Source organism: Taudactylus pleione, unplaced genomic scaffold, assembly GCF_031769625.1.
Source record: "Taudactylus pleione unplaced genomic scaffold, aTauple2 ptg000458l, whole genome shotgun sequence".
NCBI classification, from domain to species: Eukaryota; Metazoa; Chordata; class Amphibia; order Anura; family Myobatrachidae; genus Taudactylus; species Taudactylus pleione.
The window spans coordinates 284,786-303,755 of record NW_028284860.1 but is presented as its reverse complement, the minus strand read 5'-3'; positions in this window follow the sequence as shown (position 1 = coordinate 303,755).

The following is an 18,970-nucleotide window of genomic DNA, read 5'->3' as shown; positions in this document are numbered from 1 at the left end:
ATCATACAAGTCAAACTCTGTTAATAAAGACAAGCAAGGGGCCTACAAAACATCACGGGGGAAGAGGGGTGTCCTTGCGGGGAGGACCGATCCAGTTTGGGGTCAAGGACCAGATTAAAGTCTCCCATCTATATAAGGGTGCCTTGATGGACCTTAGCTGTTTCTTCAAAAGTTTCTCTAAGGAAAGGGACTTGACGGGAGTTGGAAGCATATAAAGAAACCAGAGTAAACTGGACTTCCTCAACAATACCAGTAAGAATAACAAATCGCCCATTTTTATCCTCAATTTTCCTATGCAGTACAAATGGAGTATTATCATGGAATAAAATAGCAACCCCATTACATTTAGATGGGCTATTGGCAGTATAGCAAATTGGGTATCTATGATCTTTAAATATTGGAGGCGCAGCAGAGGAGAAATGTGCCACAATATTTGCTCTATGTTGTTGAAAAGGGCTAATCGCCGATTATGTGGGGAGTTAAGTCCCTTGACATTTAGGGAAAAGACCATAACCATTTGTTATCAAAAAACTGTGTGAACATCTTAGATATACCTGTTAGAAAAAGCAAGAAAAGAAAAAAAAACATATCTGAAAAAGAGGAGAAAAAAGAGAAATACAGGGACAAATCAAAAAGCCAAGTATATTGGGCCACAGTAGTTGCTGTGGGAAAAAGATACGGCAAAATGGTTAACATGGACTGTTCCATTACCCACCCATAGATCTCATATTAACACAAACAGACATTGCAAAACAGAAAAATATAGTGTTGACATTCTATATTGAATAAAATTAAGAATAAGAATACCAGCTCTATCGAGAATAAGAGGCAAAGTTTAAACAGTGTAAACAGCATCATATTAATATATCAATCATCTCTCACAATGGAGAAGTAAACATCATGGATATAGTGATAAACAGGATATGAAAAGAGAAGTACAGAGAGAGAAGAACAGCATAATCACATAATCTATGAAATATCACACCAAAACGATCAGGATGCAAAGGTCCCAAACCTGTAAATACTTGCGGCTGGATAATTCAATACGGAGCATCTTGGAGCGAGGCATCCCAATAGAAACAGGAGCGAAAGAAATGACTCACCGAGAGGGGCTAAACAATAATAACTAATGTTGCTAAAATAAAATCACAAACATTGACTCAGTCCAGAAAGATGCTTACGGCTCAACCAGTGAAGTATCAAGAGTGATTTGTAAATCCAGGAATCCGGAGATCTTCACCCCACCTGGGACCAGTCCGGCTGAAGAGGGGAATTTGGAGAGGACAATGCAATAGAGACAGGAATATTCCACTCTGATAGTAGCTTGGCACCAGCTTCCAAGACGATATGACGAACATAGAACCATCCTTACGCAGCAAAAGCTTCACCGGGAAACCCCAGCAGTATTGAATGCCATTATCACGGAGAGCTTTAGTGATGGATTGGAATGTTCTGCATTTGTTAATGGTGTGGATCGAGAAGTCCGGGAAAAGTTGGAGATTGTTTAGAACCTCTGTATCTTCCGCCAGCCGTGCAGCTCTAAGAACTTCCTCCTTACTATGGAAGAAAGGAAAGCATAGGAGAACATCTCGGGGGGAACTGCCAGGTGCTGTACGGGGTTTAGGGAGGTGATGGATACCTTCAATTAGCAGGTCTCGGACCTAAGCCGAGGGTAGTAATTTCTGGACAAGGGTCAGGGCAAAGTCTTGGAGACCATCATTAGACACAGATTCCGGAACACCCCTTATCTTGATATTATTTCTCCTGGATCTATCCTCCAAGTCAGCAAGCTTATCTTTAACAGCTGTTAAATCTGTCAAAACTGAGTTATGGGAGATGAGAAGATCATTATGGGAGGACACAAGTTCTTGCATTTTTATTTTCCAAATGTTTAGTGCAGTCACCCACGCTCGTTACCTCAGCAGAGATTTGTTTAACAGAAGTTTGAAAGTCAGAGGTAAGGTCTGTCCGAAATGCCTGGAGCATCTGATGAAGCATACGAACTGCATCAGTAGGGGGGTCCTGGCTGGACATAAGGTTAAGTGGAGAATTAGCCATGGAGGTGGACGCCACAGAGGTCTTCCCGGCAGATACTGCGTCAGGTTTTTTTTGTGAAATAAATTTTATAGGAGTTGCAAGAGTAGAGAGTTTTCCTCGTCTGACAGGCATGACAGTCTTCAGAGGTCCAAGGCACAGGTGGTAGATAAAAAAAACACAAACACCAAATGGCTTTAGAGGTGCATGATATCACATAGACATGCATTGCATAGGTCTCAGCAGATAGATATGGAGTGTTATATATCACATTGGGTAGATATGAACTGCAGAGATCCTATCAGGGAAGCAGGAGCTGTGGAGGCCTCATGGGGGAGGGTTGAAAAGTATCACTGGAACAGCATGGAGATGCAAGGGATCACAGCCTTACATGAAGGCAAATGGGAAATAAACAGTAAGTCACCAACCTGAGCACAGGAGTAGAGAGGAGACATGAAAGCCATACAACCACTGGCAGGAGCTGGTAGAGGCCCAGGCACACTTGGGTAAACCAGGAGAGAAACTCCTGAATAGAAGAGGTCCGGGTCCAGCTGACTAGGAGCAGAGGCAAGGATGTGTGGGGAGTGCAATGGTGGCCGTGACAATTACGTCACGAGGCCCACCAGCAGGGTTCCAAAATTTAGGCTGCTGCTTCTGGAAGCTCACTAGGCCGCGATTCACTGAGCCGCGTCAAAGCCCAGGAATCAGACCAGGGGGAGGGCAAACACTCCAGGGAGGTAGAATAAGTCGTCCAGGATGCAAAATACAGAGCTATATTGCCGTTAAAGGCACGGGAATAGGGAGCTTCGGGAAAGTGCTGCTGCCCAGGAAGCCAGTCAGGCCACGCCCCCTAGGCTATTTCTAAAACCATAGCAGGCAGCGAGATAGATAAACTTGTGGCCGGATACTATCGTCAACATAATCATCCATTAGCAGTGTTACGTTTTCAAATAATTGATCAAATTCACCCCATAGGTGGAGACAAGCATGCAGCTCCCATGAAACTGGAATCGGAATCCAGATGGATTTATAAACTATGTACCTTACAACCACACAGGCTCAACAAAAAGATCAATTGAAATGCCTTTTGAATGATCTATGATGTTTTGAAAACTCATTTTTTTGTATACATTTTTCCTAGGATTATAGCCAGTTGCTTAGTTGTGCTCATTTTTTGACACACCATATTTTTCAAGTTTTTTCATCTTTCACATGTATGTATATTTTATATACTTATATTTGCTTTTATTTTTTTTATTATTTTTCTTTTCCATGTGTTTGTCATATCAGTTCTATCTGTAATTTTTCTTTTTGTCTGCAATAGGAGTTGTGATATTTTTTTCATCCCTTCTTCAGTCAATGCAGCTGTTGCTTTCTCACATTAGCTGCTTTCCTCTTTTATCTATACATAGGGGTAAATTTACAACTAATAGCAACTAATTAGATTAGACTTCTCATTTATCTAGCATCTTGTAGAACAGTGATTTTCAATCTTTTCAACTCAAGGCACACTACACAAGATTATAAAATTGCCAAGGCACACTATCCGGCTATGTGGTGTGCGTGACCAATAGAAAAAAACATACACATTGGCTCTCACATAAAAATATACACACATAATGGCCTCCACAGGAATAAAACACACTACATACGCCTCCACAGGAATAAAGCACACTACATTGGCCTCCACAGGAATAAAACACACTACATTCGCCTCCTCAGGAATAAAATACACTCCATTACTAGTGCGCTGAACTGACTGCCATGGCACACTTAACAACCGCTTGCAGCACACTAGTGTGCCACGGCACAGTGGTTGAAAAACACTATTCTAGAAGATAATAGCTGGAATCTGATTGGTTGCTATGGACAACATCACTTCTTAATAGAACTCCCATCTTAGTAAATTTACTCCTTAGGGCAGAAGTTCCCAAACTTTTTGTAATCACGGCACCCTAGAATATCAGCATTGTTTTCACGGGACCCTTGGGCCAAAAGTTTGTTATTAAAAAATTCAGAATAAAATGTAGTAAAGTAAATTGTGCTTATCGGTCATCCTTATGTTCAGTTTTATGGTGGTGGACAGGTTTGTGCTTCTGTTTGCCCACATATTTACATTACATTGACCATAAATAATTTGATTCAGTGCTGGACCATCAACCTGAGGCACCCCTGCAAGTGTCCTGAGGCACCCCAAGGTGCCACGGAGCACAGTTTGGGAACCACTACCTTAGGGTCTATTACAGCAGCTTTGTCTATCCAGCGTTACACATAGGGGCAGATGCATGAAGCTCTGGAAAGTGATAAAGTGGAGAGTGATAAAAAACCAGCCAATAAGCTCCTGACTGTCATGTTACAGGCTGTGCTTCAAAAATGACAGTTGGGAGCTGATTGGCTGGTCGTTTATCACTCTGCACTTTATCACTTTCCAGAGCTTCATACATCTGCCCCATAGTATCATATCTGCGGTGGCTCTCTGCCTTTCTGTTTTCACTAAGCCAGTTCCGGAGCCCGAGGCAGCATCTCCAGTCACCGCAGCAACCGCTGACGACACCATGTTGACGTCATCGTGCTCAGGGCCGGATTAACAATGGTTCGGGGTGGAGCTACAGCTCCAGGCCTCCCATTGAAAATAGGCCCACAGGAAACTGACTACAATGCAGACAGGAAAATTAATCATTTTTTTTTTCTGTCACAACCAACAGCCCAGCACACAACCAACAGACTTTTTGATCAACTTCCATACAATCCTGAATAAAGAGACAAAAAGATAAAATGAAAAAACTCACATCTATACTAATATTTATTCATTGGGAAATACCCCCCTTTTTATATACATGACGATTTTTTTGTCTGTTTTTCTGTGGCCACACTGGTTCCTTTCATATTTTTTGATTTCATTTATTTTAATTTATTTTTTATTTCCTTTTGTCATCTGTAGATTTCATTTAAGGTCTATTTAATATGTGAATTTTATTATATGTATTTTTGTGATTTCATGACTATATCTGCATACATTAAATTTAGACACTACTAGTGTCATTCAGCGCTCCCAGTTGTTTTTGTTTTTCCATAAGGTTTCAAAGGGGTTAGCCACTCCTCCCTGGTGAGCTGCTTTTAGATTTATCTATTGCCATTTTTGATGCGCCTACCCCATCATTGCTTCCTTTTCTAACACTTAATTACTACACCTGAAATCAATATTTGACACTCCTCAATGAATGAGTAGCTGCTTGTAACTCAAGAAAAAATGTGCTGGTGATTACATAAAAAGTAAAATGCTAACAGTGGAAAGTATAAGCGCCAAAATGTGTCTAGAAATTAGAACATTTGTGAAGTGTATATTACATATGGTGTTGAAATACGGTACACACTATGTTGCATTTTTTTCTCTTCTATTTTATGAAACCAATAAGGGTCATTTTGACCGAAGATACAACTACCAGATAAGTTGTCATTTATCATCCACACGGGTGTATTTATACACTTCACAAATGTTCTAATTTCTAGACACATTTAGGCGCTTATACTTTCCACTATTAGCATATATATATATAATAGAACACGTAGATGGGCACTCCAGGCAACCAAAATTCACTGCCGGGGTGCCTTCCTAAAATAGCATATAATCCATCAAATCCTCCATAGAAAGAAGCAAGCGGCACTCCATCGGTTTTACTTCAAAGTGACTTTACTGCATAAAGGTTTATGCACACCCTGATGACAAGGTCGCTCCGGCTTTAAAACGTTGGTTTCTTTTATGCACTAAAGTCACTTTGAAATAAGACTGATGGAGTGCCGCTTGCTTCTTTCTATGGAGGACTTGGTGGATTATATATATATATATATATATATATACACACACAGTATATATATATATATATATATATATATATAAAAAACAAAGCAGGGATTTGGCATTCCCTCAAATTACTGACAATGAATCAACATTCACATATGGTACAGAAAAGTACTTCCAATCAGCGTCAGTGCAGTCAACGTTTCAATGTTTAATACATTATCATCAGGACACCTTGTACTGATGAAAATTTATTAAACATTGAAACGTTGCTAATTGGAAATACTTTTCTGTATGGAGTGCCGCACCTACCGTATGTGATTTTATATATATATATATATATGCTATCAGTTTTATTGTATTTGTTTATTTTATGCTGTCGGTTTGGCTGCTCAGCAACAAACATTAAGTTACTTTATATGTAATTAGTGGAGTTGTTGCTTTGTTTACTTGTTCCCAATGGGCATATTCTGATTCATAGATTTACTGTGCCGTGATGTTTTTGAAATATGCATTCATTGATCAATATAACTGATCAGCTTAGCCGCTCCTTTGTATATTTCTGCACGCTGTTAATCTGGTTGCTTAGCAACCAGCGTCATTCCTGCTATAATTATGTTTTGCTTGTCCAACTGGTTTGGTTGCCTGGTTTCCAGCGTCTCCACTATTGAAAAAACACACATCAGCGCTTGGTTATATACCCTAAAGCTTGCTCAGAAAAAATAAATAAATAAAGCAAAATAGAGAACTAATCAATCACAAATATATGTAAAAATAACAATCACAGTTTAATTAAGACACATAGACAAACATATATTCCACTTACATACATACAAAATACATAAGAATACATTTACAGTGACCACTAAGGCCTAAACAGTGGTACCAAATCATAAAATATATATGGATGTGCCTATCAGAATCTCTTCTATTGGCACAGCAGTAAAATAAATAAATCCCAGTTTGTGCAATTTAGTAATCTCCTGGAATCATCTTATTAGTTGCAACTTATTTTCAGTGAGTACGGTAATAATGTATCCTGAATGGTGAGCCAACTTGTATAAACCTGAGAAATTTCTCATATAGTTTGCTGTTATAGTCTCGGATATTAAATGATGTGCTCTGTCAACTATAAATCAGCTCACTTGGTGATAAGTAGGGAATATTAAACTTGTTAGGAGTGTCCTAGGAAGGTCCCCAGTGGTGCCTACTATCTGAATAAGAACCGAGGTTTAATAATTTTATTCTCATGATAGTTACAGTCTATCCAATACACTCCTAAAGACCCTACAGCATTTGGGACCTTTTCTCTAGTTGTTTTATATGTGCTCACTTATATATGCTACTTACTACAACTGATAAATTCAGTAATGTTTTTAAAAATCCCCATGTTATTTTGCATGTACTCAAAGCATTTCATGACTCTGGTACAAGGTGGGACAAAGAAATATTTGAACTTAATGTTCTTTCCATCAGTTACTTCCTTTTACATCATGGTACTTTTCAGGAACTGACAAAAACAGAAACTCCCCTTTAACGGCTCCAATTATTCTTCTGTAAAAATGTAACATAATTGATTGACAAGTTTCCATTCCCTCTTTAGAGGACCACAAACCAGCATAATTATATTACAGTATTTTACTGAAGACACAACAGTGTGAATATGTGCATAGGAAGATAAATTCATTTTTTGCAGGTTTCTAACAATCGAGTCCAGGCCTTGAAAGCAAAGACAAGAGAAGGGAGAATTAAAAGTATATTACACATTTCACTTTCTTGAGTAGATGAAGATCCCTTTATCTTCCTGGTAACAGTATCACAATGTATATTTTTATGTAAATAGGTTCCTGCTACCTTTGTCTACTAGGAAGTTACAAAACATTCACCCTGAGGCAAAACAAAGGAGGTGAATCAATAGAGGTGAGAAAAAATCGAAAGTATACTAAGTCATCTTGGCTTGCTCAGACAGGCGAATGTTTGGCATAAAATGTTACTGTAAAATAAAATTACCTTCTAGTACAGACACTGAAATGTAATGTTACATAATAATGCATTACATATTTAGGGGAGATTCAATTAGTCCTGATGAATTATCGGGGGCAAAAAAGGGAGGAAGCTTTGGGCTTTATCGCCAGAGGCTATTCAATTAGGCTCCCTTTTCCCCTCGATACCTGTGTTAACGCTTGTTATATGAGCATGTTAACACTGGTTGGGATTTCTCTTCAGGTCTCTGGAGAACCGATAAGACATTCCCGTTAAGTGAGGGTTAATTTAATAGCCCACGGCGATCAATTAGCTCGTGGTAAATTACTGCGGCTATTTGAATCTCCCCCTTAATCTGGATCCTGGGTCCTAAATCTCAACTTTTTATAATTGTCTTTGTATTTGTTTATTTATATATATTTTTTTACTTTTTCAATTTAGTTAATTTGCTTAAATCAATCACAGAATAAACTCTCCTACTGTAAAAAGAGCAGTTTTAACATCTGGGTGTGTATTATCTAAGACGACAATTATTTGGGTAGTGGGAATGGTGTTGGAGCCACGACATACGAATTGGCATACACTGTAGCTGTATATGAGTGACATTTGCATAATGTCAGCATCCCATCAGTGTACAGAAATAATTATATAAATTATTTTAAAATTATATATAAACACCTTTCCTTTGTCAGATAACACTTGTTATAGAACTACTGCAAGGAGAAAGTTAGTGGAAAGTTATATAAAATTGTTAACAATCAATTTTGCCTACAGACCTTTGAGGGCACATTTTTCTCATCAATAAACTGTTCAATAGTTTCCAATAAATGTGTGATGCTACTTTGGTCATAAAGTAACAGTTTCACCTGGTTAGAAATCGCAATTTTAATTAATTTAAATTCACCCTGACAAATATGCAATGATTCTCATCATTGCAGTAATTATTTAACTTGAACACAACAAAATTCATAGAGGAGCTCAGGCTTCATTATATTGTGGTCTTTTTTTGTGGGGAAAAGTTCATCCAGACCTGTTTATTATTGTATAGAGGGAGCTAGAGTGATTGGCGGAGGTGTTCAAATTATAGATGAGCAGGTCCAGTTCTCAGAGAACTGGACTCACCCGAACTTCCAGATCCGAGGTGAGATCTGACCTAGGCTCGGGTTTTCCCGCGTGACTCCGATCTGAAAACGAGGCAAAACGTCATCCTCCCGCTGTCGGATTCTCGCGGGTTTTGGATTCTATAAAGGTCCCGGTGGTCGGCGCCATTTTCACTGCGGGTGTGGATGATGAACTGAACAGACGTGTTGCTGTCACTGTCTGTGTCTTGACCAACTTGTCCTGTCGGGGTCTGGGGTTGAAGGCTGCTGCTGTGTTGTCCATAAATGGACTGGGGCTGCAGTATGTAAAGTGGGTCTTCAGTGAGTGCTGCAGCTGCTGTGTCACTTGTCCTGTCAATCAAGGGGCTGCTGCTGTGTTAATATACATAAGGGCTGCTGTTGTTGTCCTGTCCATCAAGGAACTAGGCCTCCAGTCCATAAAGGGGTGCTGTGCTGTTCAGGGGGGTGCTCTGTCAATCAGGGGTGCTCTTCCCCAGTGTAAAAAAAATAAAAGTGCTTTTTTTTTGTGCGTTAGCAACTTAGATGTGTTATTATTGTTTGGTGCCACTGCCTGCCAGACTGCAGTTTACTGTCCACGTATTGGTGACACTGCAGGTGGTCTGTCCACACTCGGCAGGGGTGCCTTATTGTCCATAAGTAAGGGGTGCTGTCTGTGTTGTTCATCAAGGGGCTGCTGCCTCATTCAGGGGTGCTCTTCCCCAGTGTAAAAAAAAAAAAGTGTTTTTTTTGTGTGTGCGTTAGCAACTTAGCTGCGCTATTATTGTTTGGTGATGCTGCTGGTCAGACTGCAGTTTTTTTTCCACGTATTTGTGACTCTGTACTGCAGGGGGTCTGTCCGCACTCAGCAGGGGTGCTTTGTTGTCTATCAAAAAGGGGTGCTGTCTGTGTTGTTCATCAAGGGGCTGCTGCCTCATTCAGGGGTGCTCTTCCCCAGTGTGAAAATTTTTTTTTTAATTAAATTAATAATATGAATCCACAACAAAAAAAGATATTTTTTTTGTGTGTGTGCATTAGCAACTTAGCTACACTATTATTGTTTGGTGACACTGCCGGCCAGACCGCAGTTTATTGTACACGTATTGTGACACTATAAGTGGTAGCGCAGTGTGTTATTCTTATTCATAAATAATGAATCTTGTGACACTATAAGTGTTGCGCAGTGTTATTCTTATTCATAAATAGTTAAACTTGTGAGGCTGTAAATGGTAGCGCAGTCTATTATTCAACTTTTAATTTCTTTCCTCAGTTGTGAATAAATGGATACTCTACATGCCGACAACAAGACCCCAACAAAGTGCTAAATAACATGCATCATATATAAAACATAATGACATCACTGAAAGTGGTAGCGAAGTGTGTTCTTCTTATTCATAAATAATTAATCTTGTGACACTAAGTGGTAGCGCAGTGTGTTATTATTATCCATAAATAATTAATCTTGTGACACTAAGTGGTAGCGCAGTGTGTTATTCTTTTCTGATTCATAAAAAATCTTGTGACACTGTAGGTTATTGATACCGGAGTGTAATATTTAAAATTGGCACAAATTGATGTGTGTGCTGTACCCCACTTTATTCCTGTTTGTTGATATGGAGAACGATCAGTTGAGACTTGAATGGAGAGCAGGAACCACATACTAGTGCTGGAGCTTCTGCCAGTGCCACCAGTCATGACTATACTAGTCCATCTACATCATCTACTAAAGCCGATGCCCAAGGGCATGCAGGGCTTAAGTCAGTGCATCTAAAATCAAGAACCAATCTTTTACAGTGGTAAAGAAGAAAATATCAAAGGGAAAGTTACCTGCAGATAGACATTAAATTGGCAATATGCCAGTTTCACCACATGAGTGGCAAGGAAAGGCTAAGGCCTTGGCCCTTATTAATGACTGGTGGTTCTGCCTCTTATTATGATGTAAGCACAAGTGAACATGCTGACATAGAAATCGAGGATGCTTCTGTGGAAGTGCACCAGGATGAGCAGGATATTTGTGTAGCTGACGCTAATGAGGAGGTTGATGATGGGGATGTTGTCGATGAGGATGTTGTGTGTGTAAATTAGGCACAAGTGGATGAAACAGTAGTTGCCCATGATAAGGAAAAGCCCATTGTCATGCCTGGACACAAGACAAAAAACTTGGTTGTGTTGACTCATCTGCATCACAAGTGTTTTTTTGGGGAAAGTTTAGTTCTTTCTTGGCAGATGCACTTGCTGGAGAAATTGAAGGAAAAGCCACAGCTGCATCATGTGCCACTTAAGCTGACAATTTGCTTACCAACAGCTCTTTGCATCTCTTCAGATCTGTGTCCATTGGGAAGAAAGACACAATGTCTTCATCCAATCCGAGGTGAATATCCACTCCTAGCAGCAGCAGCAGGTATAGTGCTCAAGGATTCTCAAGAAAGACACAACGTAAGACTTAAAACTTTAATCTTAAATCTTAAATCTTGCATTTGCTCTGTTCGGCTTGACCACATATCTTTGGTTAAGTGGACAGTGGGTACAACGTAATTTGGAGGCCACTAATTAAGTTTTTTTTAATGTCCCTGTACAGGTTGTGAAATGCTTTTGTAGTGAAGTGGAATCTTTGCAATGGATTGTTTAACAGTCAATTTCTTTTGAAAGCACTATTAGTAGTCTTCCTGTTCCCCTTCTGGGATGAATATCCACTCCCAGCAGCAGCAGGCATAGCATTCCAAGATTCTTCTGGGGCAAGGACTGATGTGAATGAGATAAATATTTTTTGTAAATGCCTTCCCTTCTCCTCTACCCTCCTCCCTCATAAATTTGCTTTGAAATCAAAAAAATAAATTACATTTACTTCCAATGACCCTGTCCCTGCCTTCAACTACATACATACTCCAACTCCCTCAGGCCTCTTGAATAATAAAAACATTTGTTTCCTGATGTACCATGTTGGAAGTTGAACTACCACGTGTTTGTGCCGCCCACTGCTGCTGCTTAGCTTAGTCAGCCAGCTAGCTAGGTGCAAATTTTGGGCCTATTTAAAACAATATTGTGAGCTGTGAGGTGATCAAAATTGACTAGAAACAAGTGGAAATTAATGTTATTGAAGATAATAATATTGTAGGAACAAGAAAAAATTATGTGATTTTAGCAAATTTTATAAATGAAAAAAAAAAAAATACAGGTCCAAAACCAAATCCAAACACGCAAGGGACAGTTTTGGCAAAACCAAATCCAGATCTGAAAAACAAGGAGATACAGATCCAAAACCAAAACACGGGGGTCGGCGCACATCTCTAGTTCAAATAAATTAGAGCTGTGCGCCAACTCCCGTGTTTTGGTTTTGGATCTGGATTAACTTCTGTGTTTTGGTTTTGGCTCTGGTTTTGCAAACTCACACTCACATGTTTTGGTTTGGATCTGTATTTTTTTTTAAAATGATAAAAACAGCTAAAATCACATAATTTGGGTCTGTTTTTGTTCCTAAAGTATTATTAATCTCAATAACAATAATTTCCACTCATTTCCAATCACTTTAGGCCAAAAGGTTGCACAAAGTTAGCTGTCTGACAAAGTTAGGTTACAGCAGTTTGCAGCACAAACATGTGGCAGTTCAACTTCAAACATGGCACATCTAGGAAAAAGAGTGGTACTGCAGTGGCAGACAGGATGGTAGTTTAATAAAAACTATACGATGCTATAGAATATGTTCATTAATCAATAACTAGATCAGATGCCAGTACAGGGTAAATGGAGGTAGAGTATGTAGTAGAAGAGAGATTGATTGATTGATTAATTAATTAATTGATAGATTAATCATTATTTTATTACTACTACAAAAAAAACAAATATAAGAAGTGAAAAATACTATTAAAAAACAAGCACAGAAGAAAATCCACATGGTCTGGAGGTCTTGATATGCCCGCCATCATGCATCCCTCCATGGTCTGAAATGGTGGATTAAATCCTTCACCAGGTCTTACTTATCATTAAATGATATCCTGCCCACCTTTTCTCTCTTTCTTTTTTTTTCTCCTCTTTTTTTTCTTTTCTTTCTCATTCTTTATCTTCCTACCCCCCCATCCCCCATAAGCCCACTCCTATCTCTTTCTTTCAGTACAGTGTTATCATTTGTATTATCTCTTATATGTTGTTTATATTTACTGTAGATAGTTTTCTACTGTATTTATAGAGTTGTCAATGTTAATATTGTCTACAATGCTACTGTATTTATATTACTTATGTAGACTCTCTTGCAAATCTACTTGTAATTTTTGCAAGAAAATTTTGTGATCGAAAAAAACAAGCACTTAAAATTGATGAATGTGTTGCATTAATTAATTAATTCATTGATTAATTATAATTGATTGATTGAAAATTAAATTTAAGGCCATAAAATAATACAATATTAATAGCAAAGGATTCCTCACAAGGGCTTACACTAACAAATTTTAGGAGGATGACCTGCTGGCCATACTACCCCCCTCCCTCCTAATTGGATAAAACATCCACATAGTACATTTATGAGGTGCACAAGTGGCAGTTTAACTTCAAACATGGCACATCTAGGAAACAGAGTGGTCCTGCAGTAACAGACAAGATGGTTGTCAGGATGCTGCCTGAGATCGGCCTTTAGTCACTGCTGAACTGGCATCCTTGGGCTCTGAGGCATTCAGACACCAGGTGTAGTGGTGAGTTATGGCTGATTATTCTGCACAGGGCCTGATAGGGCTTCTGTGCATGCGTCCTGATTCCCGTGGTAGCGGGCATGGGCGCAGCCATGTTTGTTCATCTCACCTGATCAGTCTCCTCCAATGGCAGTTCTGCAGTCTCTCAGCTGATCTCATGATCCAATGACCATCTGCCTAGGGGTATTTATGTCTGACTCCTGCAACAGGAAGTTGCCTGATCAACTTCGCTGTAAAGACAGAACGTTGCTGTTTCCTTGTGACATCCTTCTCATATTCCTGAGGCTGTATTACTTTCCAGTGTTTCAGTACAAGTCCGTTTGCACTCCCCGTGTGGCTCAAGTAGCATCTTTGTTTACTCTGTTCCTGTATTTCAGTACAAGTTCATCACTACATCTCCAGTATGTCCTTAGTGCATTTTTGTGTACTCATTACCAGGACCTTGGTACAAGTTTATACCTACACCTCTGGTGCATCTCAGACACATATCTGTGTGCTATTTACTCAGATCATAGTACAAGTTCATCACTGCATCTCCTGTATGTCCTCAGTGCATCTTTGTGTACTCATTACCCGGACCTCAGTACAAGTTCATATCTGCACCTCTGGTCTGGTTCAAGTGTATTCCCAAAGTAATCATTCCTGTGTATTTGTACCTTTACAAGTTAATGTCATGAGCTCCAGTGTGTCCTAAGTGCAACTCTGAGGTTACTCCCAGTGTTTCCTTGTGCAAACCTTTATCTGGATTATCCTCTCCCAGAGTTTCTAGTACTTCTTTATTTCAGTTAATCCACTTCCAATCTCTTAGTGTTATTTCTATTGTTCCCTGTGTTAGGGATTTTTTCCATTATATTTGTTACGGTCACTCCCAGGTACCTATCTAGAGGGACGCGACCTGCTCACTTGGTGCAGCAAAAACCAAATCCCAAATGGAGGCGTCACTGGAGAAAACCACCAAGTGAGTAAGACTCTGTGCCTCTGGTCAGGTCTATCCAAACCTGGGTTTGGCTGCAATTAGAGGCCTTAGGGCCTGATTCAGAGCCGCTCGCAAGCGCACAGTGCTCGCAAGTGGCTCGATGGTCCCCCACTGCGCACACGCCACGTTCGGCATGCGCGTGCGTGAGCACTGGCCAGCTACTGCAGCTCAGTCGCTACGGGGCGGCTGTCAATGGTGAGTGGCAGCTCTCCCCATTTTGTAGGCAGGGAGGGGGGGGGTGGCAACACCAATGCAAGCATTCCCTTAGGAACACCTGGCATTTGTGGGAGGCCCTAATGACATTATCACTGTCAGTAGTGGACTTCCTGCTCTATTAAAGCAGGAAGTCCACTCGGCCTTGCGGTAGCCAAGACTCTGCCACAGGGTCTCCCACAGCTTAGCAAGCTGCCAGAGTAAAAAAAAACAAAACATGCCCATCAGAACTGCGAGCTGCCTCCGGCAGCGAGCAGGTCTGAATCAGGCCCTTAGTTATTGTCTTCCCCGTAATTCACTTCATGGCTATCCTAACCACCCAGTCCTCAACCTCTACAGAGGTATTCCTAGTGCCCGAGCATGACAATGGTAGTTGTTACAGTGTGCCGGACACCGCCCATCACTTACCGGGTTCAGCAGCACTGGCTCCCCGGCGGACAGTGGGTGGGAGATCCCGGTGCCTGCTGCCTCTGGCTCCCGCTGTTGTGGTTGTGTGAAGATAGCAGCGGCTCCCCTAGGGGGGCGTGTGCCATCCTGCAAGAAGATTTAAAGGGCCAGGCGCGCCAAACGTGAATCACATGTGGCACGTGATTTGAACACCTCTCTATAAGAGGGAGTCTCTGGCAACTGACAGGTGCCAGAGTATAGGCTCCAATACCTAATCCAGCGTTCCAGTGCATTTCCTGTTATTCTGTTCCTGACCTTGGATTGTTTGGACTCCGTCTTCATCTGATCTCTGGTACTGCATTAGATATTTGGTTTTGACCTTCGCTACTCCCTGTGACCCACTTACATCTGCTCCCTGGTACCATTTCATCTGTCTGGTTTTGACCCAGCCTGTTGACTACGCTTAAGTCTTCTGCACTCTATCCAGAGTTCACCAGCACCTGTATAGGGAAACCTAGCTTGAGGGCTGCGATCTGTGTGTCGTACGCAGCCAAGTCCATACCTTCTTGCAAGGGTCCCTGGTGAATACTGCTGGCACATTAGACTGCACACCTCAGGTATAGGTCCCGCTAATTCCCTAAATATGGGCCACATCCCCAATCCATCCAAGAGTTGAAACAGAATATTCTGACCCCAAAAACATGGATGCTGCTGGTAATCTGTCACCTTGAGACCTACTTGAGAATCTACTTGCTAGAGTTGAGAACAAGAACAAGGCCAGACTCAGATTATGCAGTGTCTGCAGACCCTAATGCAATGAGTCGGTCCTGCTCAGCTGCCTCTGGTATAATCTGTCCCACCTCCTATGGTGACTGTACAAGCTGCAGGTGCTTTCACACCATTACGCATTCCGAATCCTACAAAGTATGATGGGATTCCAAAGACTGTAGAGGATTCTTGAACCAGTGGTCAATTCAATTTGAGGTCCAAGCTGCAAATTATTCTTCAGAAAGGACGAAGTTGGCTTACGTGATCTCGCTACTGTCCGGTCAGGCATTGACTTGGGCCTTACCATTGTGGGAGAGGAATGATCCCCTAGTCAACAACAGCACCGAGATTCTGAAAACCTGGGCAAGTATTCTCCGCAGGGTCGGCTATTTTGCAGCTGAAACAGGGAAACCAATCACCAGGACAGTATGCCGTGCAGTTCCGAACCCTTGCTTCTGAGTTGGGGAGGAACAATGAAGCCTTGGTTGCCCCAAATTTATGCAGGGGCTGTCAGATCAAATTAAAGATGTCCTTGCATCGAGGGAATTGTCAACTTCCTTGGATGACTTGATCTCCTTGTGTATCCAAGTAGATCTTCGCCACAGAGAGAGAGCACATGAAAGGGAACAGTCTCACCGCTTCACCTTTAAGCTTGTTTCATGTTTCACGTCACCTACTGAGCCCACAGATGAACCCACGCAGATAAGTCTCGCCTTCCTGCCGCAGAAAGGGAAAGGAGGTCTAAAAAAAAACTTTGTTTGTACTGTGGCGAACTAGGTCATCTTCTCTCTGCCTTTGAAAAGGCCTAACTGAGGGGTGGTCAGGCTAGGTGCATTTCCATACACTCCAAAAAACAGTGTTACTTCACAGGTTTCCAATGTAACTCTGGTCATGGGAAGTTCCTCTGAAGTCGTCAAGGCCTTCTTAGATTCGGGTGCTGATGGCAATTTCATTACAGCTAAGGAGGTCCAAGAGTTAAGGATTGAAAATATGCCGCTGCAAAACCCCCTTTGCATCATTGGAGTGGATGGGAATAAACTTCCTATGGCTACCATTCACTCGCGGATGACAGAAGTCACCATGCAAATAGGGGGTTCTTCATTGAGAATTGATAACATTCTACATTCTCCCATCAGCTGAGAGTCTGGTCCTTCTAGGTCTTCCCTGGCTTCGCAAGCATGTCCCTGTTCTAGGTTGATTGGAAGAAACCTCAAATCCTGTCATGGGGTTCTAAATGTTGTGGGTCTGTTAAACCTCCACACCATGCCATTCAAAGCTCAGTCGTCTCTCCAGAAGACCAACTTCCAGTTCCATATCAATCCTTTGGAGACGTTCAGTAAAAAGGCCACAGAGACGCTTTCTGCTCACCGGGAGTGGGATTGTGCTATAGATGTACTACCTGGGAAGGTGCCACCCTGTTGAAGAAAGTTTCCCCTTTTGCTTCCCAAGTGCCAGGCTGTAACCGAATACGTTAAGGAAAATCTGGAGCAAGGGTTTATCAGGGAGTCTAAATTACCCGCCAATGCTGGTATGTTCTTTGTTAAGAAAGATGGAGGTTTGAGACCATGCATCGATTACCAGGGCCTGAATGCAATCACCATTATGGACCGGTATTCCCTACCACTGATTTCTGAACTTTTTGACCGCATAAAAGGGACAAAGATTTCCAGCAAGCTGGATCTCCGTGGAGCATACAACCTAATCAGAATCCGGTCTTCAGATGAGTGGAAGGCGGCCTTTAATACTCGTGAAGGCCACTACGAGTACTTAATCATGCCCTTTGGATTAAATAATGACCCAGCTGTTTTCCAAAAGTACATGAACCATATGTTCCGGGACCTGTTATACAAGTACGTGGTGGTATGTCTGGATAATATCCTGATTTTTTCAGAGGATATAGCAAGTCATCGCTAACATGTGTGGGAGGTGCTGTCACAACTCTGGACTGTAAACTGGCCCCGTCCAGTTGGGTTGAAAGCTATACAATGCTTCCTGGGGTTTTGCAATTTCTACTGCCAGTTCATCAGGAATTATCCGTCGCAGCTCCCATCACTGCTCTTACCAAAAAGGGTCAAGACACTTGTGTATGGCTACCTGACTCAGAGGAAGCATTAACCCAATTTAAGCAGTGCTTCTTTTTAGCACCTATTCTGAGGCAAGCAAATTGCGATTTACCTTTTTTTTGGAGGTGGATGCTTCCACGGTTGGTGTTGGGGCAAGGCTGTCGCAGAGGAATAAAGAAAATAAGTGGTACTCCTGTGGGTTCTTCTCCCAAAAGTTCTCTGTGCCAGAAAAGAACTATGCTGTTGGAGATAAGGAACTGCTGGCCATCAAGATGGCTCTTCAGGAATGGCGATACCTGTTGGAGGGAGCTACATTTCCGGTGCCAGTATATACTGATCATAAGAACTTGACGTGTCTCAATATGGCCCATTGTTTTAATTACCATCACTCTAGGTGGTCGTAATTTTTTGATCAGTGTAATCTTGTGATTACCTATCGGCCGAGTAATAAGAATTTCAAGGATGATGCACTGTCTCGAGCATTCAGTTCTGCTGTAATGGAGGAATTAAAGGAGGACAAGGCCATTCTAAACCCTGCTTGCTTCGTGGCTTTTACAAACAAGTTCAAGATTCCATCGGGGGAAAACATTTGTAGCACCTGAATTCCGATCCAAGTTTCCAAGTTGCTTCATGGGCACATTCTTCACGTTTTAGTGGGCATGTAGGAGTCAATAGAACTTTGGAATTAATCCTCAGGAGGTATTGGTCACCGACGGTCTGTCAAGATGTTAAGGATTTCATGGCAGCCTGTCTTATATGTGCTCAGCACAATATTCCTCTGCACTCCCCATCAGGCCCTCTGTTGCCACAACCAGTAATGCGTAATATACTGTATATGATAGCAATACTACATCACCCTAGCAGTGGATGTCTTTCACAAACTTGCATATTAGTATAAGCAACAGCAGATAATAATAATAATAATAATAATAATAATAATAATAATAATAATAATAATAAAGATAAGGAGG